This window comes from Schistocerca americana, chromosome 8 (genome assembly GCF_021461395.2).
Source record: "Schistocerca americana isolate TAMUIC-IGC-003095 chromosome 8, iqSchAmer2.1, whole genome shotgun sequence".
Classification (NCBI taxonomy): domain Eukaryota; kingdom Metazoa; phylum Arthropoda; class Insecta; order Orthoptera; family Acrididae; genus Schistocerca; species Schistocerca americana.
This window is the reverse complement of record NC_060126.1, coordinates 35,038,709-35,061,784: the sequence shown is the minus strand read 5'-3', so window position 1 is coordinate 35,061,784 and position 23,076 is coordinate 35,038,709.

Sequence of the window (23,076 nt, the reverse complement as noted above, 5' to 3'; positions counted from 1 at the left end):
ACAGTCCTACTTAAAACGAGAAAACTATTTTGTTGCCGTGCTCTGACCAGTGGCATTATCCCAATACTCGGCCAAAATGACCCTGGATTCCTCCGCTGCTATCACCCCTCTACTGAACGGAAACAGAAGAAGGTGTCGGGAATACTCCGATATATCTACCTGGTATTCCATTTTGTAGTGTCCGCACCTCCACTAATTCCAAATGACAAAATTTCAATATGTAACCTCAAATAACAACACTGAACTACAAACAAATTTGTCAATCAATAAATAAACGCGTAGCAACTAGAATACCAACATACAATACAAAAAATGCTACGAAGTTATTCACCAAGCTAATACAAAACAAGTTACCAACTATTTGCTGACAAAGCGTTAGAAAAAACCATCTTGCCAAGATTTTATGTAGCCAACGCAGTGCGACGCGCAACTTTGGAAAGATCTGTTGCGAAGCTGATATTTTTGCAATCGACGAAAAAAAAGTATTTTCGGGTGCCTAATAGTTTTAAAAATATGATGTAATCAGATTGTTTTTATGACAGGAAAAGTCTACAAACCATTTTTTAAACGAAAGTTGCAGAACTCGACAGCATACCTGAATTTCAGATTTTCCTGCGATTTTAAAACGAGACAGCGGACTACTTGTCGTGAGAACAGTGCAGTTTGGGACAATTATAGTCAGACGGCGGACGGTGCATTAAAGGACAAGGCTAGCTACAGAGACGGAGACTGGAATTTTTTCAACAAATAACAGAGGATGTTAGGTGTAAGAGATATTTTCAGATGCTGAGGTTTCCACTAGGGACAAAGTCTTGGCGAGCTGTGATATATCTCCTCTCCCCTCTCCGCCACTGACGCTGCTGTAATGAAAACGTCAAAGAGATGGGTCAAATGGCTCTGAGTACTATGGGACTTAACATCTGTGGTCATCAGCCCCCTAGAACTTAGAACTACTTAAACCTAACTAACCTAAGGACATCACACACATCCATGCCCGAGGAAGGATTCGAACCTGCGACCGTAGCAGTCGCGCGTCAAAGAGATGTTCAGGTAACTGAAATCGTGTTCTTTGGTAGGAAGGGTATGCTGTCTTACCGCAGCCTGGTCCAATTTCCCGAACGTGTAGACTGTAGGCTGTGGAACTTAGCTGCCTCCATCGCGCATGTCCTACAGGACGTGAGACAGCATGGGATGCGTACCGGTGTGTGCAGACAGCCATTTCTCCCTCGAACGGTACGCGAGTTGAGCAAGACGGGGACTGGATAACAGTGGTGTAGAGCTGCCTCGGCCACGAACCGACCTCTGTCTCGAGGAGTATACAAGATGTCCCACACTGCTAGAGTAGGTACCGCTCCTCGAGTCCAGAAAACCAAGTAAGGCAAATAGATGTTTGCAAGCAAACACATGTACAGATACAACTGATTCTGTCCTATGGTGCCATCTTTCTGTAAACAGTACAAGAGCTGTTCAATGTTCACCATTCGTTCTTGCATATCCCGTAGCCTTCATTGTCAAATTATGACGAACTCGTGATAACACACCTGCCTACTTCCGTCTTTGCTCACGTGCTTCGGAAACAGGATTTTGTAACGTGTGCCTGCCCTCGACAGCTGTGGAAGCCGCGAACGTATTCAACGGTAGCCAGAAACATAAGAGATTAAGGACAGATGGGCGAGCTGCTACTGCACTTTCCCAAAGAATCCATCAATCATGCAACGTCTTGTGCTACGACGGCAGTAGGGTTGTCAATCTGGGAGTGTAACGTTACCAAAAAACGTGCAATTTGTCGACTAGAAAGGATGATAATTACTACTTGTTTGTTTCCCACTTTATGAAAATGTCCGTATAAGCGTTTCACCCACAATTCCTTCCAACGTATTGACACTAAGACGAACCTGATGCCTTGCTTCAATAGTAGCTACACAAAATCCATTTGCCCACTGGCGTAACCCGTTGGGCTTGGGCTACGAGGACCTGCGCACACTGTAACTCACACAGTATGTGATCAAAGTATCCAGACACTTGGCTGAAAGTGAGTTACAAGTTCGTGGCGCCTTCCATCGGTAATGATGGAATTCAGTATGGTGTTAGCCCACGCTTAGTCTTGTCGACGGCTTCCACTCTCGCAGGCATACGTTCCGTCAGATGCTGGAAGGTTTCTTGGGGAATGGCAGCCCATTCTTCACGGAGTGCTGCACTGAGGAGAGGTATAGATGTCGGTCGTTGAGGTCTGGCACGAAGTCGGTGTTCCAAAACATTCCAAAGGCGTACTATAGGATACAGGTCAGGACTGTGTGCAGGCCAGTCCATTACAGGGATGTTAGTGTCGTGTAGCCACTATGCCACAGGCAGTGCATTGTGAACAAGTGCTCGATCGTGTTGAAAGATGCAATCGCCATCCCGGAATTGCTCTTCAGTGGGAATCAAGAAGGCGTTTAAAACATCAGTAGGCCTGTGCTGTGATAGTGCCACGCAAAACGACGAGATGTGCAAGTTCCCCACATGAAGAACACGACTGCCTCCGAATTTTACTGTTGGCTCTACACACGCTGGCAGATAACGTTCACCGGGCATTCGCCATAACCACACTGAGACGTGCTTCTGTCCGCCTCGTTTAAACACGCGCCCTAGTTACGCCTTGGCTTCCCGCCGGCGCTTTTCCGCGTGGCGGCGCCGTCTGTTCTCCTCGTCTTATGCCCCGCCCTCTAGGTCGGTGGAGTGGAGTGACTGAGTGGTGAGGCGTGGCAGTACGCCATCGACTCCGGAAGTGCGTGTTTGTCTTACTTGCGGTGGTTTGTGTGGTGTCGGCCGGCTGATTCCACCGTGAGGTTCTACGGCATAGCGTGTCTGACTTGGAGAAGCCGTTAGCTCCGATTATGCTTGTTCTTGTCGGAAGAGAACTGAAATAAGGAGCTGTGATGTTACTGTTCCGAAGAATAGTGGGAGTCGCCGGGGACGGTTGCTCCGGGAATGTTTGAGCACTGAGGGCGGCAGGTTTTCCTCCGGGACTGAAGTTGAGTGTATTTCGCTATTGCCGTTGTGCTTTTGACTTGCTATTGCCTTGTATTAGGGTGGTGTTTGCGACTTCCTTTATGTTGCTGCCGCCGACATTGTGTGTTTTCCGTCCACCGGTTTAGCTCGCCGGTTCTGAACCTATGAAGGGAAAGGTTGAATGTTTGTTCTGCACTGCGTTGCGGAGTTTGACTTCGAGTGTGTAGGTCGTTCTTGTACTGCTGGGCTGGTTCCTCGGTTAGGCGTCGACGTGAGCGTGAATTGCTTGCTTAAAATTTGCAGTAGGCACTCCGGGCATGGTCGATGCTGTACAGCGAGGATGGTAGAACGTGTTGAATCAAAGGCTGTGACTGTGAACTGTTGCTCTGTCGTGTCACACTAGGAGACTGTCTAATTAGGTGCTGATGTATTGGTGGCGATCTGTTGATTCTTGTGACCAATTTGGTAGTCAGCTCCAAGCCTACGTGTTCTATGAATGTGAGAGAAAGAAAAGAAATTTGGGTAGCACGTGGCTGTGCACACCTTAAAGGTTGTTGGTGCATGTGTTTACCTTAAAGATTGTTTTAACACCGTATGTTATTATCAGCCCCCTTTTAGACTGAAAATTTTACAGGGTTAGAGAATTTTATTTGTATGTTTGCCTATGTGAACAGTGTCGATTGAGCTGGTGGCTTTTACGCCAGTTTGTGAAATGTGGCAGCTTTACGCTGCGGTTTAATGATTTGTAATTGAAGGGCATCATTTAATTCCTCTTTGGGGCTCGCCTTGTATTTTTCCTGTTTCGTACTACCTGAAGATTGTAAATCATGATATTGGGGCACGATGACTGATTGGTAGCCTTGCAGCTGCTTGTATTTCATACTCAGCAACTGTGGTTAAACTTTTGTAAATTTGCTGGCCATGTTGGTGTGCGATTGTTTGCATTTTAAATTTAGATTTTATGCAAGTTTACCTTTTAGAAGTATACGCATGTATTGTTGTCCCAAGGTTTTAAGCTGGATAGTATCAATTGATTTATTTAAGGTTGCTAAATTTTAGGGAATTGCTTCGCTGTATGATAGTTCTTAACGCTTAAAGTGGATTCTAAATGAACTGTGGCCCTTAAGGCTCGATTACTGATAAATTGGTTGATTCGCCTTCTATTTTTGAGAACTTGCCTAACCTTAACCATCGGCCAGCCCTTCAGGCTGAGCTGTTTATTAAGTACCTTGATGAATTGGCCCTTCAGCCCCCCCCCCCCCCCCCCTCGTTTGGAAGCTCTACAGCCCTTAAGGCTTTGAAATCCAGTTTTAATACTTAACTTCCCTTGTTAGTGTACTGAGGCCCTTAAGGCCGGCTTACTGATAAATTCCTGGCCATTACTTACTTATTGCAGAATTTGTTTGACTAATTTCATTTATTACCTGGCCCTTAAGGTCGAGTTCTTAATAAGCACTTATTTTCCGGCTAATATTTTTAAGATTTTCTTATCTTGTTAATTTGGCCCTTCAGGCTTTCTTTGCGATTGCATCCCTTAAGGCATACGCAGTACTATGTTGCGTGGTACAATGTTAAATTGTTGATGAACTAGTTTCTTGAGGTTTAATTCTCCCTATATTCATTATCTTGGCAGAGTGTATATTGTATTTTAGCTAGTTTTAATAAATGCATTAGAAGTAAGGTGTTGTGTTACTTCTCCAGCACTTGGCCCTGCCTCCTCGCCCGATCCTAGTGGCTCCTTACTTCCACGACTGTTAGAAGTTTTACCCGTTAACCACTATAATTGGTTTCATACACCTTCACACCTTGCCATCGGATCACCACATTGTGTTCCGTGATTCGTCACTCCACACAACGTTTTTCCACTGTTCAGTCGTCCAATGTTTACACTCCTTACACCAAGCGAGGCGTCGTTTGACATCTACTGGCGTGACGTGTGGCTTATGAGCAGCAGCTCGACAATGAAATGCAAGTTTCCTCACCTCCCGCCAAACTGTCGTAGTACTTGCAGTGGATCCTGATGCAGTTTGGAATTTCTTTGCGATGGTCTGGATAGATGTCTGCCTATTACACATTACGACGCTCTTCGACTGTCGGCGGTCTCTGACAGTCAACAGACGAGGCCGGCCTGCCCGCTTTTGTGCTGTACGTGTCCCATCACGATTCCACTTCACTATCACATCGGAAACAGTGAACCTAGGGATATTTAGGAGTGTGGAAATCTCAAATACATATGTATGACACAAGTGACACCCAATCACCTGACCACAATCGAAGTCCGTGAGTTCCGCGGAGCGCTCCATTCTGATCTCTCACTATGTCTAATGGCTACTGAGGACGCTGATATGGAGAACCTGGCAGTAGCTGGCAGCAAAATGCTCCTAATTTGAAAAACGTATGCTTTTGGGGATGTGCGGTTACTTTTGATCACATAGTGTACGTCACCACTTCACAAGTGTGATACGACAACAGTAAACAAAACCCTCCAGGAGGCGCCCATTGTCTTTATCAGGCAATCCATCACGTACCTGCAGCATGTCCAAGAATTTTTCCCGCGTCAAAAAGACTCGAATACGAGTGCTGATTAGCCATACCCTGCACTCGCGATAAAATTTATACTTCTGAAATGTTTTTTGGTCCTAAGCTCTTGAGTTTACTAAGTGAGACCGAAAAAGGCTGAATGAGAGCAGTTTTAAAGCAAATGAAAATCTAACAAAAAAGAAGTGTTTGTCATGAAATGACGAAATAATTAAATGGTTAAGGTTGCAGTACCAGCCTTTAAAGATAATATGTTCGTTATAAATGAAATGTCGTGTGACGAGGGCCTCCCGTCGGGTAGATCGCTCCCCTGGTGCAAGTCTTTTGATTTGACGCCACTTCGGCGACTTGCGCGTCGATGGGGATGAAATGATGATGATTAAGACAACAAAACACCCAGTCCCTCAGCGGAGAAAATCTCCGACCCAGCCGGAAATCGAACCCGGGCCCTTTGGATTGACAGTCCGTCGCGCTGACCCTTCAGCTACCGGGGAAGAAACGGGGGATCCCTCAAAGAAAAGCGAGCGCATTTCACAAACACCGCCTAGATATCAATTCTGGCACCAGCAGCTATAATTACGGAGATGTGAAGCATATCGTTTCATTAGAAACAAAGTCGAAGTCGAAAGAGGGGAGGTTCCCATGTTGGAGTAGAATGCACGTAATGATCATCTTTCAGTGACGAAAGCATTATGTAAAATAGACCGGTTTTTTGTTTATATAACAAAATTTGTAAGAGTTACGTCAAAAAATAAAATTGTCTATGTAATAAATTTCAGTGACGTCTAAAGGTTTCCAGTGTCCTACGAAACTACTTCGTGTACTTGAGCACACCTTTTCGAAAACTTTACACCTTTTCACTGTTTGCGTCGTCTTCACTAAATTAGTCCAAAACAAACTCATCTTGGACTTCATTATGAATACTTTTCAGTGTCAGGAGCGGCTTATATACCGCAAACTGCCCAGCACTCAGCGTAACTGAGGAGCACATATAAGACTGAACTTGATGGCTGGCTGTAAAGAGTGTTCCGACTAAACGATCTCTGGTTCCCACCTTTGCGAGGTGGAGCCCCGTGACACACATAGTTCGTAACTGGACGTCATATCCTGTGTTTCTGTCCTTACAAAGGAATTTATATATATATGTTAAAGTTTAGTAATTACTGCCACTTGGTATTTCGAATTTTATCTGTCGAACATTTCAAGGAAAGAAATTAAAGTTGTAAGGCATGTTACCGGTAGGAACCCATTTCTTCGTGAAACACCTGTGCTGTTAAATGAGAAATGATCATTAATTATTGTGTATTTTGGTGTGCTGATTCTTAATGTAATATTGGAATTGCTCTTTTGGGCTGCAATTTTTTGTAACTCTTTTAGTCTGCTAATTCTGAATATGAAGCTAGAATCGCACTGTTGGGTTCCAATTACTATCATAATGTGTATATAATTTAAGCTACATTATTTATTATTGCACAATAACGTTTGTTTCTGTTATTTGAAGCTAAATTTTTTACTATTGCATACTTACATTTGTTTCTGTTATTTGCAGGTAACACTATACTGAAATAATATCTTCCTCTTAGAAAAATATTTAACCAGAGTCGTAAATCAGTGAAATCATAAACCTTCTACATTGTTGACAAATGTAATTTAGAACTTCGTAATTTTTTTTATTGTTTCTTGATTCTGTATATTGTGTTTGTGTACTAACAATGTCCTGTATGTTTGTTAACCACCCACACACTTTTCGTTATATCTCTGGAGAGTTAACTTTCAAATCTCAAACGAGAAATATAACCTCACTGATTAGAAAAACATGCCAGTTTTATTGTGGTAAATCCTGGGTCCCATGCATATGTTGTGTTTCATGTGTGAACCTGTCACATGCGATTTTTCGTTCCCATAGTTTGGAGAGACCACAGAACCATATAACAGATAGCTAATTCTGCATTACACAGATCTCTGGAGTAACATCGAAGACTAGGCGCATTGTCGAGTATTCTGATCTTGCTTCAACTAAAGGGCCTGTGCCTCACAGTTCAAGCCTGCCCAAACCTCAAAGACCAGAAACATGGAATATAGACACTGATGAGACCAATTTTCCGAATTAAGGTACATTCTGATTGTGAAAAACAGGATCCATTGTTTTCCGACACAAACATGTCAACTGAACCTCATATGATTACACAGTCTGAATTAAACGATTTGCTTCGTGATGCTGACTTGCCAAAAAAAAAAAAAAAAAAAAAGCTGCGAGTGTGGTTTAAAGGATGAAAGGATAGAATGTTCTACATAAAAAAAGCAAGGATATGCTTTTTCGTAAATCACAACAACAGTTTGAATATCTTTCCTTCAAGAAAGATAACTTGATGTACTGTAACGACGTGGAGAGTTTATTTGAAGTCATTGGAAACCCGCACAATCCCAATGAATGGAAGATTTTCATTTATTCTTCTAAGATTTGTTTCAAAGAAGTCATTCTGCACGTTGGCAACCGTTGTCCTTCGATCCCTCTTAGATATGCTGCATATATGAAGGAATCATACGACAGCATGAAGCTTGTGCTGAACAGAATAAAATATGATACCTATGAATGGCATACAAGTGGCGACCTGAAGGCGACAGTCCTGCTTCTTGGGTTACAACCGGGATGTACGAAGTTCTGTCGTTTCTTTTGTGAGTGGGACAGCAGGGACAGAAAGAAACCACTACTTTCGGGAACAATGATACAATGGCCATAGAGAAACTCCCAATGCTGGGACGAAAATTGCAGTTGATCAACCATTGGTGAAATCAGAGAATATTTATCCTCCACCAGTACACATCAAGCTGGGCTTGATCAAGAATTTTGTCAAAGGTTTTGAGTTACTCAAAACTTAATTCCCTAGGATCGGTGACGCCAAGATCAAAGGGGACATTTTTATTGGTCCACAAATGGAAATAATTAATGATCCTGCATTTGAAGAAAGTGTGAAAGAAGCTGAGGCAGCTGCATGGAGATGCTTCCAAAGCACTGTAAAAACACTTCCTGGGAAACCATAATTCCTATAACTATGCAGAAGTCGTTAGTCAGATTATTGACAGTTATGGGAAACTTGGTTCTAATATTGCTCTAACACTCTTTTTCTTGGGCTCGCGTTTAGACTTCTTCCCTCCAACCTTGGCGTGTAAGTAATAAACTTGGTTCACAGAAATGTAAATTTTAGGCACTATACAGAAAGATATAGCTTTTCTCGGCTCTAAATAAATGTCAAATTTCATAGAATTTAAATGTTTGTGTTTAATAAAAATTTATGTCTGTAAGGAAAAAACTGTGAAAAGATTTGAAATTATCAGACAAAACAACATATAAATCACCTTGCAGTTTCCACTGAACACAGTAAAAGTTTAATTTTGTTGCTCAGTGCTACAAAAGCACCGAGTGTATTAAAAACAGTTACATTATTTACAGAAAAATGTGTGTCATGTCTTTCCGGTTTGATACCAGTCATTTGGTCACGTGAAGGGGAATTCATCTCCGCGTCAGGAACGGAGCAGCACCAGTCGTAGAGAGGACGTCCCCAACTGGCTGACTGATGTGTTCACGGTGAGAGCCTGCTGAACTGTGCAGTCTCGCTGTAGCCAGTTCAAAAAGGTCACTGAAAGAATTCTGAGGTTTCGCATTTCTGACAACAAGACATGTCTTAGGGCTAAGATAGACGGATAGGTTCTTGCACAATAATAACAAATGTAAATCTCAAAAAGATAAAAATTTTCATTGTCTATACAAAAAGTAAAGCACATTTTGTGCAAGTTGCACGTTTGGTGGGATTTATCTACAAACGGCGCACCTGGCAATCAGCGCTCCGAGATAAGCTGATACGCCAACACCTGTTGTCGGAATTCTCCACGCGGTGAAGTAGCATATGAATTTTCTCTCTGCGTGCATCAGGATCAGTCAAGGCTGAACTGACGAGAATGGACACCGTCTCGCACAGTCTGATGGACCGAGCAGCTGGACGGTCAGCAGCGCCTGCAAGAGTCGAGGCCGCAACTGGAGAACGAACTGGGAGAGGTGGTGGAGAAGTTAAGGCCGAGACCCGCGGAATTCTGAATTCAAAGGAAAAGAAATTCGTCGACGGAAAGAAATCCCTGCCTGACACTCTTGACTCCATTCTCGACATATCACTCGAATGAAAAACTATACCCTTCCACCACTCAAGATATGTCGCAAATAGCAGACACAGATTAACAGATACAGTAGATATTCTCACAGTTCGAAAAATTATTGGGTACTGTGTGTACCTTATTGTGGCGTGGCTGTTACGAGAAAGTCATACTATCGGCCTTCTCAGACATGTGCATAGCCAAGAGAATTTCGGAAATTATGAACCAATTATAGCATACTGACAGAGAAAAATCGATAGAAACGAAAATCGTTGCATAAGCTCCGTAGGACTGTAGAATAGAACACTAATATTCTGAGGACGCTAAGCGGTTTAGAAGAGAGGGTAAATTGCATTCTGAGACCAAGTCACGGTGTACAGGAACGAGTAACGTTGTTATGACTTCAAGCAGATGCAGAATAACATTGTTCTTTACTTTTCACTTGGTTTCCTCTATGTATATATGTAGCAATGCAATCATAATAGCTAGCTGCGCGGAGTGACCGCGTGTTTGAGGCGCCATGTCATTGACTGCGCGGCCCCTCCCAGCGGAGGTTTGAGTCCTCCCTCGGGCGTGTGTGTGTGTGTGTGTGTGTGTGTGTGTGTGTGTGTGTGTGTGTGTATGTAGTTCTTAGCGTAAGTTAGCTTAAGTTAGTTTAAGTAGCGTGTAAGTCTAGGGACCGATGACCTCAGAAGTTTGGTCCCTTAGTAGTTCACACACACAATCATAATATCTACTATTAAGAGAAGAATCTCGTGTTATCCGGTTGCTAAATTTCAGGAGCAGGTGATGTTTGCATGAGATGGTATAGTATATTTGAAGATACTCCAATTATAAAAATAATATGAATCGCTATGAAAGTGACACGAAGTTAAAAGCTTAGGAAGAGAGTAAGTTGGGGAAAGTAGTAAAGGAATTACGTTTCTTGGAAGGGTCTGCAAAAATGTATAGCATCTATTTGTGATGTTACATACGGCACTGCAGTAAGCCCTGTTCTGGAGGCCTATTCTAGTATTTGGGGTGCACAGCAGTCGCTGAAGGGGTTCAGAGGCCCACAGTTGGGATCCTAACATGTAGCTGCAGCTCATTCAAAACTGTATCACAAATGACAGATGAATTTAGGCTGGCGAGATATGGAAGGAACAAGATATTGTTCTTGTAAAACAATGTCATTTATTTCATTAAGCCACTACACATTGTAGGCTTTGCAGTGACTCTACTGTCTTCAGTATGTGCCTCTCACAGGATCATCACAATAAGTGTACTATTCTGCACAGAAAATCTTCTCTTCCTCGACATGAATTCAGTACGACAAGAACTTTGACATGAAGCTTCATCCACTAAACATCAGCCTGTTTCCATTGAAAAATATTTGCCTTTCAGCAACATCTACTGTTCGCAAGCCACAGGCTGTTACGAGTTTTTGTAAATCGGTTTTGTGTTGCAGCATCGTGCAGTGAATGTCAGTAAAGCTTGTACTGACGACTGTGCAACCCATGGATGGGCAGCAGGAACACCTTGAGGCAGGACAGTGAGCTGGTATCGCCCCCTTCCCCCGCCTCACAAAATGGTTGCCTCCTGGTATGCTGCATCGCCTGCAGTGTCTGCCGCGTGTGCGGGGCTCCAGTCACTGGCAGTCGTGATCTGAGGATGCGGCGAGCAGTTGTGGCCACCATTACTGCCCCATCCACAGTTGCAGGTCTGACACAGGATCCCACGACTGTCATGCGAATACGGAAGCAGTAGGTTCATGATGTGCGTACTCAATGTTGTTCAAGACCTCAGTAGCCTCGCCCCGTTAGCGTCCGTGAGAGGAGTCAGTGTTCGCTTGACAATCAAGTATTGTACATCCATCTCACGTATGGTGAATCGAGAAATCACTTTGATAACAGCAAGGCAAGTACCCACACGGACAACCAGAAGACGTCTGCAGCGCTGTCATTAATCCGACCGTTGTTTCAGCTTTCATTGACAAAACAATATAGACAGGCACAATGACAATCGTACACCAACAACAGCACAGCCCATAACTGTAGCGCCGTGTTATCGTATTGGAAGAGTCACTGTTATTCATAGAGAAACACAATGGATGTGTGTCTATGCCAAGGAGAATCCTATGCAGGATGACTGCGCGATGATTTTAAGGACATTCAGAGCTGGTGGGGAAGGGAAAATACTTCACTCTGAGATGAAGGACCCTGGTCCGGAAATGAACAAGCCGGCAGCGGTAAGTGAAAATGTTGCTGACTCCCCTGTCAATGGAATACGTGTTCCGGAACGTTTGGTGCTAAGGTGGCAGAGCAGGAAACTTTCAGACTTGACTCTAAAGACCAAAACAACACAAACGTCTAGTAAACATTGGCTCTAGAATGCATACCTTCATAGCTATGAGCACTTGATCATCTTCAATAATGTGAGACTCAACGCGTCTACTGAACGTGTTCTTAAAGTGTGCATTTTACTTCCGATAAATACCGGACGTTTTTCATGCTTTGCTCTGTACTACCTCCTCCAAAATTATGGAAAGCAAAGACCTTGCAGTAGGAGATGTGTTTCACGGTATGGAAGATGAACAAGTGCCCTTCTCATTCCATCAGTTCTCACATATGACTATGCACTCGAGCCAAAAAGAACTGAACAAGAACATACGAAAGAGAGCCACGCTCATTCTGCAGCAGTAACAGGACGAGAAGATATTAAAAGTTTGATGTTGTTCAAACTGAGATTGAGACAATGTTTTCCGGCATACAGCTTCGAGTTTTAACTAGCATCACAATACACTCCGATATTTTGACTTCAGAGAAATCAGATGTCTACGTGGGACTAGATAGACGGATTGTATAAGGCTACTAAAGCGTAGGTTGTCGCACCTGGTGACAGACGCTCGAGATAAAACACGCTCTGATATCGCCACATCATTACAGTAGCCCGGCACGGTGACGTCACGCAGCTGCCTTCAGGCATATAATGAAGGGCGGGTCGTGTCCCTGAGCTCACTGCGACTCTAGCAGCTGTCGGGACGCTCCGTGTGTTGGCCGCGGCGACGAGCATCACTTGCCTGGAGACACCCCTCCCTCACTCTACGGTGAGTCCAGTTCACCCTTACGGTTGCTTCATATACTGAGTGCCCAGTTGTACTTCGAGTCGGTAATTCCTCTTCCAACTTTGCAACGGTACGAAATAGAGACTAAATCAAACCCACTTATCAAATGAACACAGTCCAACGCTAATTTGGAACCGCGCGACCGCTACGGTCGTAGGTTCGAATCCTGCCTCGGGAATGGATGTGTGTGATGTCCTTAGAATAGTTAGGTTTACGCAGTTCTAAGTTCTAGGGGACTGATGACCTCAGACGTTAAGTCCCATAGTGCTCACAGCCATTTGAACCATTTGAATCCAACCCTAATTACAGCCAAAGTGTGCCACCTGGCTTGTATCTGTTCGGCATCCATGGTGTTACATTTTGCGGGTGGCTGGTGTTCGGTTTTCTTTCTTACTGTCATCACATTCTCACAGTTCAATGCACCTACCTCGATAGGCTTTTTGTCTGCTCTATGTTCCTTCATTCTGTCGCAGCGCGTAGTGTCTAGGTGGTGCAAAGCACCGTGTGGTGTGCGTACTGTAAGACCTTCGGTACAAACACCATCAAATTATTTGGCTTGGCGCTCTAGCGAAGTAGGCGAGTGTCAGCAATATGTCTCGTGGTCTTATCGTGGCGTGTTTATCTTCTGCCGTTAGGTCAGACGATGGAAATGCCACTTGCACGCTTAGAGTAGCAGATTGACGATTACCAACTTCAAACAGAACTTGATTAATTTTCACACACATTTATTAAAATAATAAAAAATATAGACATTACGTTACTTGCTTCTGGATGCTGTTTACAATTGACAATCTGAAGTTCCTTTGGTCTTGGTACGTTAATCTTATTCTCACATATCTATGATACTTGATAAGGTGTCTATACATTTCTCTTCATGGCTATGTACAGGAATATGATAATCTTATAAGGCACAGACTGAAACTTGACTATAGACTAATGCAGACTGATTAATCGGAGGCCTGTACACTCGTTATATTACCTCGAGCGTTCAGGTATCTCTGCGCGAGTGTGATCCGCGAGGAGGAAAGGTTCTACGTTAGCAGCAATCTCATTGCCTGCGTGACATATTAATACGCGGATCGGCGGAAGCAGAATTTGGTCCGTCTCTAAGACAGTGCTATCTCGTAGTGCGGACACGGACGAGAGCTGCGCCTGCGCTGTTGTGCTTAGAGGGGCGCGCTCTTGTGGGAAAGTTGTGTACGCGCTGACTACGCGGAACTATGTACACAACACACCGTTAATGAAATTACCATCAATCCCATACCCACTAGTCGTCCGGGCTAAACCTTCATGTAGCAAAACGTTTAAAGTTCTGTTGACTGTTTATTGCCACTAACACTCATGAAATGGCTACCAAGTCCGTATTTACATCTGCACCTAATATTGCCTCTGTGTATCACATCTTTGCAACTGTAAGCTTGGATAGTCACACGGAAGCAACCACAATTTTGCAAGTGATACGAGCTTGTTACATTGCTGTTTTGCTAAGGATATTAATGCCTCTCTGGTACACTATTATTAGGTGTTATGCTTGATATTTATAACTATGTATGTTTACGATTCATCTCTTTCCACTTAATGGTAATTTATTCTGATTGTTGGCTTTTAGAGTCGTGATAAGATTCACTAATCTACATCTACATCCATACTCTGCAAGCCACCTGACGGTGTGTGGCGGAGGGTACTTTGAGTACCTCTATCGGTTCTCCCTTCTATTCCAGCCTCGTATTGTTCGTGGAAAGAAAGATTGTAGGCATGCCTCTATGTGGGCTCTAATCTCTGTGATTTTATCTTCATGTTCTCTTCGCGAGATATACGTAGGAGGGAGCAATATACTGTTTGACTCCTCGGTGAAGGTATGTTCTCGAAACTTCAACAAAAGCCCGTAACGAGCTACTGAGCGTCTCTCCTGCAGAGTCTTCCACTGGAGTTTATCTATCATCTCCGTAACGCTTTCGCGATTACTAAATGATCCTGTAACGAAGCACGCTGGTCTCCGTTGGATCTTATCTATCTCTTCTATCAACCCTATCTGGTACGGATCCCACACTGGTGAGCAATATTCAAGCAGTGGGTGAACAAGTGTACTGCAGCCTACTTCCTTTGTTTTCGGATTGCATTTCCTTAGGATTCTTCCAATGAATCTCAGTCTGGCATCCGCTTTACCGACGATCAACTTTATATGATCACCCCATTTTAAATCACTCCTAATGCCTACTCCCAGATAATGCAAGGAATTAACTGCTTCCAGTTGCTGACCTGCTATATTGTAGGTAAATGATAATGAATCTTTCTTTCTGTGTATTCGCAACACGTTACACTTGTCTACATTGAGATTAAATTGCCATTCCCTGCACCAGGCGTCAATTCGTTGCAGATCCTCGTGCATTTCAGTACAATTTTCCATTGTTACAACCTCTCGATATACCACAGCATCATCCGCAAAAAGCCTCAGTAAACTTCCGATGTTATCCACAAGGTCATTTATGTATATTGTGAGTAGCAACGGTCCTACGACACTCCCCTTCGCCACACCTTAAATCACTCTTACTTCGGAAGACTTCTCTCCATTGAGAATGACATGCTGCGTTCTGTTATCTAGGAACTCTTCAATCACACAATTGGTCTGATAGTCCATATGCTCTTACTTTGTTCATTAAACGAGTGTTGGGAACTGTATCGAACGCCTTGCGGAAGTCAAGAAACACGGCATCTACCTGGGAACCCGTGTCTATGGCCCTCTGAGTCTCGTGGACGAATAGCGCGAGCTGCGTTTCACACGATCGTCTTTTTCGAAACCCAAGCTGATTCCTATAGAGTAGATTTCTAGTCTCCAGAAAAGCCTTTTTAGTCGAACATAATACGTGTTCCAAAATTCTACAACTGATCGACGTTAGAGATAAAGTCTATAGTTCTCCACATCTGTTCGACGTCCCTTCTTGAAAACGGGGATGACCTGTCCCCTTTTCCAATCCTTTGGAACGCTACGCTCTTCTAGAGACCTACGGTACACCGCTGCAAGAAGGGGGCCAAGTTCCTTCGTGTACTCTGTGTAAAATCGAACTGGTATCCCATTAGGTCCAGCGGCCTTTCCTCTTTAGAGCGATTTTAATTGTTTCTCTATCCCTCTGTCGTCTATTTCGATAGCTACTATTTTGTCATCTGTGGGACAATCTAGAGAAGGAACTACAGTACAGTCTTCCTGTGTGAAACAGCTTTGGGAAAAGACATTTAGTATTTTGGCGTTCAGTCTGTTATCCTCTGTTTCAGTACCATTTTGGTCACAGAGTGTCTGGACATTTTGTTTTGATCCACCTACCGCTTTGACATAAGGCCAAAGTTTCTTAGGATTTGCTGCCAAGTGAGTACATAGAACTTTACTTTCGAATTCATTGAACGCCTCTCGCATAGCCTTCCTCACACTACTTTTCGCTTCTTGAAATTTTTGTTTGTCTGCAAGGCTTTGGCTATGTTTATGTTTGCTGTGAAGTTCCCTTTGCTTCCGCAGCAGTTTTCTAACTCGGTTGATGTACCATGGTGGCTCTTTTTCATCTCTTACGATGTTGCTTAGCACATACTCAACTAATGCATACCGTACGATGGTTTTGAATTTTGTCCACTGATCCTCAACACTATCTGTACTTGAGACAAAACTTTTGTGTTGAGCCGTCAAGTACTCTGGAATCTGCTTTTCGTCACTTATGCTAAACAGAAAAATCTTCCTACCTTTTTTAATATTCGCATTTACGGCTGAAATCATCGATGCAGTAACCGCTTTATGATCGCTGATTCCCTGTTCTGCGGTAGTTTTTTCAAATAGTTCGGGTTTGTTTGTCACCAGAAGGTCTAATACGTTATCGCCACGAGTCGGTTCTCTGTTTAATTGCTCAAGGTAGCTTTCAGATAACGCACTTTAAAAAAATTTCGCTGGAGTCTTTGTCCCTGCCACCCGTTATAAACGTTGGAGTCTCCCAGTCTATATCCGGCAAATTAAAATCTCCACCCAGGACTATAACATAGTCGGGAACTCTACTCGAAATATTTTCCAAATTTTCCTTCAGGTGCTCTGCCACAACAGCTGCTGAGCCAGGGGGCCTACAGAGACAGCCAATTACCATGTTTGAGCCTACTTTAACCGTGCCCTTCACCCATATTATTTCACATTTCGGATTTCCTTCGATTTCCTTCGATACTATTGCACTTTTTATCGCTATAAACATGCCTCCCCCTTCACTGTCCAGCCTGTCTCTGCGGTATACATTCCAATCTGAGTTTAGAATTTCATTACTGTTTACATCCCTAGTACTATGTGCGCATTGTGACCGTTTATTAATGAGAGCAGTTCTGGGACCTTTCTCTAGACGCTCCTGCAATTTACTATTACCTTTTAGTGTGCTGCTATTGTAAGTTTGTTTCCTATGCACCAATTACTGAGTCTTGCAAGAACTTCCCTACTAATTTCCACTAATGTAGCTTATGCACTGGCAGATTCTATGCGAGTATTTATTAGCTCATCTGCAAAGGAGATCCAGCCTCTAGTTTTTGTTATGGTTTGAAGTGTGCTCATTAATGACAACAAGTAGAAAACTGTGGGCAGCTTTTGGTGACGTTTTCACAATTTACATTCGACGTATTCCAGTTTCACCTGTCTGTCTGTGAAGTAATCTCTTAGGATTTTATAGAGACTATTGGGACAGCCCATCTGCGTCAGTCTTTTAACTGGGTAGGCAACCATAAATTTTTGATCTCCCAGGCTTGATCAGTCATTATGACTATAACGTACTTGTCTGAGGTATTCTCAATATGCATTGCGTGATTTATAGCACCCTCGGTGTATTTCCATTTCGTGACACCATAATACAGGAGCTCATGCCTATCATGAGTCTAAGATGGCTCAGATGGACGCACGAGGCGTTTCCCTGTACTTTGGCGGGGCTTTTACCAAATGAATTGTGCTGTAAGACTTAAAACCTCACAATACCAATGTGGGCAGGGATAGGGGTACGTTAATGCCTGTGTATAGCACATATTGTAGTCAGTTTATATTTTAAAATTTCGAAAAAGTATGTGGTGTTGTTAATGAATTCTGTCATATTCGATATATTACGGCTACGAAGTCTTTCGCGACGTATTTCTTGAATAAAAATGCCTCGGTGTACATGCCGCGTCAAATCAGGATAAAACTCCAAGCTTTCGACCACTACCTCCATGGTCGTCATCAGGGCTAAAACTGACTGTCGTAAACTTTTTTTTTCCGTTATTGAGTTTCGGTTCCCCCTAAAGGGGGCGGGCTGGCAGCAGCTTATTACGCCACTCTTCAGCCAACAGAATTTGTTTTAAAAAGGTGAAGATAATAAAAAAATAATAACAGTTGGCGATAAAATCGGTGACTTAAAGGTAAAATAGCAGAAAATTCTGGAGCTTAAAACATAAAACACAGGGTGGATGATGCTAATAAAATACACAGGAGGCAGAAAAATAATAGGCAGACAATTCAAAAAACACGGCGACAGTCTGGGTTCTGTTCGCAAGAGATATAAAAAGCACACCCAGCGACAGCATGATTTCTATTCGCAACACTGCGGAAGGACGCACAACACTGAACACTCACTTAAACACTGCACTAAAAGTTGGCACAAATATGACATACCACACCCGAGAGCAGGTGGAGGGAAACTGGTCAGATGACCGGAAAAGAGGGGGGGGAAGGAGAGAAAAAGTGAAGGGGGAGGGGGGAAAGGAGCTAATGGAAGAGGAGGATCCATAAGAGGGGTAGGGGGTGCTGAGCAGACGTGCCAGGGAGTGGGGAAGGCAGAGGAGGGGAGTACAAAAGGACTCGGGGGGGGGGGGGGGGGGAAGGAGATAGGGAGAGGATAGGCGGGGAGAAAACACAGGATGGAAGGGGGGAGGAAGAGGGAGCCCAGGGAAAGGACGGAGGAAAGGAGGGGGGGAGGATCAGAGTTGATAGGAAGGATAAATGGAGGGAGAGAGGGCATCATCCGGGAGGGGGAGTTGATGGAAGCCACCTTGGGAAAGGAGATGTAGGGTGTAGAGATGGAGGGTAGGGGGGACACAACGGTGAAGACGTGGCAGGGGGCAGGGATGGGAGAGGAGAGGAGCAACCAGGGGGTGAGGGGGTTCAAGACGGCGGGAGGTGTAGATGATGCGGATATGTTCGAGGAATAGGAGCAGATGGGGGAAAGGAATGAGATCATAGAGGATCCGCATGGGGGACAGGAGGCATATACTACGGAAGGTGAGGCGGAGTGCATGATGCTCAAGGATCTGGAGGGACTTATAGAATTTGGGGGGGGGGGCAGATATCCAGGCAGGACTGGCATAACAGAGGTTGGGACAGATTAAGGATGTGTAGGTGTGGAGGATGGTAGAAGGGTGCAACCCCAATGTCCAGCCAGAGAGGAGTTTAAGGAGTCGGAGGCAGTTGTGGGCTTTGGATTGGATGGAGCGGAGATGAGGGATCCAGGTCAGGTGACGGTCAATGATGAGGCCAAGGTAGGTGAGGGTGGGGGTGAGGCGGACAGGACAGGCGCAGACAGTAAGGGAGAAATCCAGGAGCCAGAAGGAGCGAGTGGTACAACCTACGATGATGGCCTGGGTCTTGGAAGGGTTGAGTTTCAGGAGCCACTGGTTACACCATGCAGCAAGAAGATCAAGGTGATTCTGGAGGGTAGGAGCGAGGGCGAGGAATGCGGTGTCATCAGCATATTGCAAGAGGTGTACTGGAGGGGGGGGGGGAGTTGCGGCATATCTGCCATGTACAGGAGGTAGTAGAAGAGAGGGGAGAGGACAGAGCCCTGCGGCACACCTGCAGAGGGGTAGAAGGTGTGGGAATTGGCATTATGGATGGTAACATAGGAAGGGTGGTGGGAGAGGAAGGAGGCCACCAGACGGATGTGGTTGATAGGAAGGGCATAGGTTTGGAGTTTAAACAGGAGACCGGGATACCAGACACGGTCATAGGCCTTTTCGAGGTCAAGAGAGACAAAAATGGCAGAGTGACGGGAGTTAAGCTGGAGGGAGAGGAGATGAGTGAGGCGGAGGAGTTGGTCATCAGCAGAGAAGGAAGGTCGAAAGCCACATTGCGTGTTTGGGAGGAGGTGGTTTTGGTGGAGGTGGTGATGGATGTGCCAGGAAAGGATGGATTCCAAGAGCTTACTGAACACCGATGTGAGACAGATAGGACGATAGGAAGAGGCATCAGATGGAGGCTTGTTGGGTTTGGAGAACATCAGGATACGGGAGGTTTTCCACAGGTCGGGACAGAAGCCAGTGGCAAGGATGACATTGTAGAGGGTGCAAAGATTGAAAGCAAGGAGGGAGGGCAGTGTTTGAGGTGGCGGTAGGTAACGCAGTCGTGGCCGGGAGTAGTGTTGCGTTTAGTCCGGAGTGTGAGGCTGATGTCCTGTGTAGTGATGGGAGTGTTAAGTGCAGATGGTGGGGTGTGGCCCAAGTACTGGAAGCTATGAGCAAGGGGAGGAACAGAGGTATTCCCCGGTCCATGACATCAGGGAAGAGGGAATAATCAAAGTGGGGATCATCTGGGATGGAAAAAACATCAGAGAGGTGGGAGGCAAAGTGGTTGGACTTACTGAGGTTGTCAGGAAAGGGACGGTCATTAAGGAGGAGAGGGTACTGGGGGGTAGGGCGGTTCCCAGTAAGGCGGTGGAAAGCAGACCAATACTTGGAAGAGTTTATGTGGAGCGTGGCGTTGAGTTGTGTACATGTCTGGCGACAGGCACGGCGTTTCTTCGCAGTAAGCAGGTTGCGGGTGTGTTGTTGTAATTGCCAGTGGCGGGTAAGTGTATCCCGGTCACGAGTGCGAAGAAAGGAGCGGTAGAGGCGGCGGGACTCTCGAAGGAGAAGGACGGCCTGTGGAGGCAGGGCGGGGCGGTGAGGGTGGATGGCTTTGGTGGGGATATGGGTGGCGACGGCGTCATACAAGGTCTGGTGCAGGAAGGCAGCAGTGCGAGAGATGTCATCAGGAGATTGGAGGGTAAGGTCGTGGACGTCAACCTGGGTGTGAATGGAGTCCCGGTAGGCATCCCAGTTAGCACGGGAGTAATCATGGACAAGTTTAGGAGGGACGTCGGGGCGAGGAGCGTTGCGGGGAAGGCGACCATTAGAGGTAGTGAGGTTCCCACTTTTGTAAGCAAAGGACGGCTGGAATACGTCATAGCAACAGCGATATGGCGCGTAGTGAAGTGGTGCCCTCTACTTCCATAGATGTAGTTTCTATCCCGCGTTGCTTGCAGCGCCATCCCTTGAATCAGGAGGAAAAGTGCGGGAAGTTTTTCTCTGCGATTTTTCTTTATCCAGTGCACTCTTCCAAGTGTTGCTAAGTGCATAGCCGTTGTCTCTGTTAAAGTTACTATCGCTAAGTCTAATTTCGACTGCTTCCCAGATCACAGAGTCCCAGTAATTCGATGCGTGGGCTATTACTCTGGTTTCTTCAAATAAAATCTTATGCTTGTTAAGCAGGCTATGTTCAGCCACCGCTGATTTTTCCAAATACCTGTATTTCAGGTGGCGCTGGTGCTCGATGCAGCGGTCGGCAACGGTTCTCACAGACTGGCCCACGTAATTCTTGCCGCATTCGCAAGGAATAGTATAAATTCCCGGCACTCTTAAGCCGAGACTATCTTTGACTGATCTCAACATTCCCTTAATTATGTTTAATATATGTTTTAAATATTTCAGTTCAGTTAACGTAAAAATTTAAGTAACAGTAGTAGATTTCACTCTCCCCAGTGAAACTCATAGTCAGTATATCCAAGTTATGGGCCATACTTACTCATCAGTGCCTCTTTAAAAATTACGTTTAGAGTAAAATACAACAACACTGAAAGAAATGTCCATTTCTTATATTGCCTGTGTTGGTTATGACGTCAGTAGTATACATTTTCGAAGGTGCTTTAATATTGCTAATAATCTCTTAAAAGGTATTTTCACGTTCTGGACCCTAATTACACATAATTACCTCTTCAAAAGCGTGTAGTTACCATAATTTTAATTTTTTATCAAGGGCACGAAGTACCACCTTCCCCCACCCACTACCCCCCCCCCACCTTTTCGTAATGGACGTTAACTAAAATACCTCGATATTGTTAGGGCGAAGTTGTTTTGGATCTTTGTGTTCTTCCTGATTTTACTTGGGGCGTTGCACATAATGTTTGCTCATACTTACAAAGGAAATTGTGGAATGACGCTGTCGGATACGGTAAAATCTGGTCCACTAGCTGATGCAACACTTGCGCTGTAACTATATCAAGCTCTATTGCTTCTTTCTTTTTTTGAATTTTTTTACTGCTCAGGCCTATTGTGCTTCTAGCCAAATCGAATCAAAACATCATTATTCACATGCTGCTGGAGTATTTCAGAGCGAAGATACTGTCATGTCTTCCGGCAACAGAGTCCTAATGTCTTCTGGTCCATCGTCGTCATACCTCTAGATCATCTCAAGGTCGATATAACAATAGGAATCGAATCGTGTTTGTTGAAAGTTTGTATGTGAAACACTAGATGTCTGCTACCATGTGGCTCTTCAAATGTAGCTCGCGTTTTTCTGCTCTTGTTAGGTGTAACAGTTCTTTATATTGTCATTTTACTGTTCGATAGAAACTCAGCCTTGTCATTCTGTTTCCCCTGAGGTTCTATGGTAGTGCCTTATCATCTGCTGTGCTGTCTATGGGGTGAAACATCAGGGAATTTTAAAAACCGTTGGCTGCCTGACAAATATAGGGATCGCCTTAATGTGCGCCGTCTGCAACATTTGGATAAACTTGTTGTCTGTGGCGTGAACATCAGTACCGATTTTTGCAGTGGCAGTACATTGAATGCTCCGTTTCAATGTTCCCAATTCGCTTTACGTAGATTGCATACTCGCTTGGGCTGCATATTAGCGTCTGAGACACTAACTGCATCTGTTATTCTAAACTAATTGAGATAATGGCCAGACTTTCCACTCTGCAGTATGGTCTCTGCGTTTTTAGTTTGCAAGGCTGATATTTATACTTGGTTCTGCACATGCGCGATTTTCGAAAGGCAGAGGGTTGAGAGGCCTGTTCAAGACATGAAGGCCGAGTGTGCACATGTCAAAACATTTACCAACTTTCGCTTAACACTGTTCTGTCTATGGCTCATACAAGTATAGAGTGTGCCGTGCGAGGAGAAATGCCTGCTGAGTGTCGCCATGTTCCAGAGTCATCCACAATGGAACCCAACCAGGAAGTTATGGAGACCACAGCTGTGGACCTGGGCGCCCTTCTGGACGCAGGGGA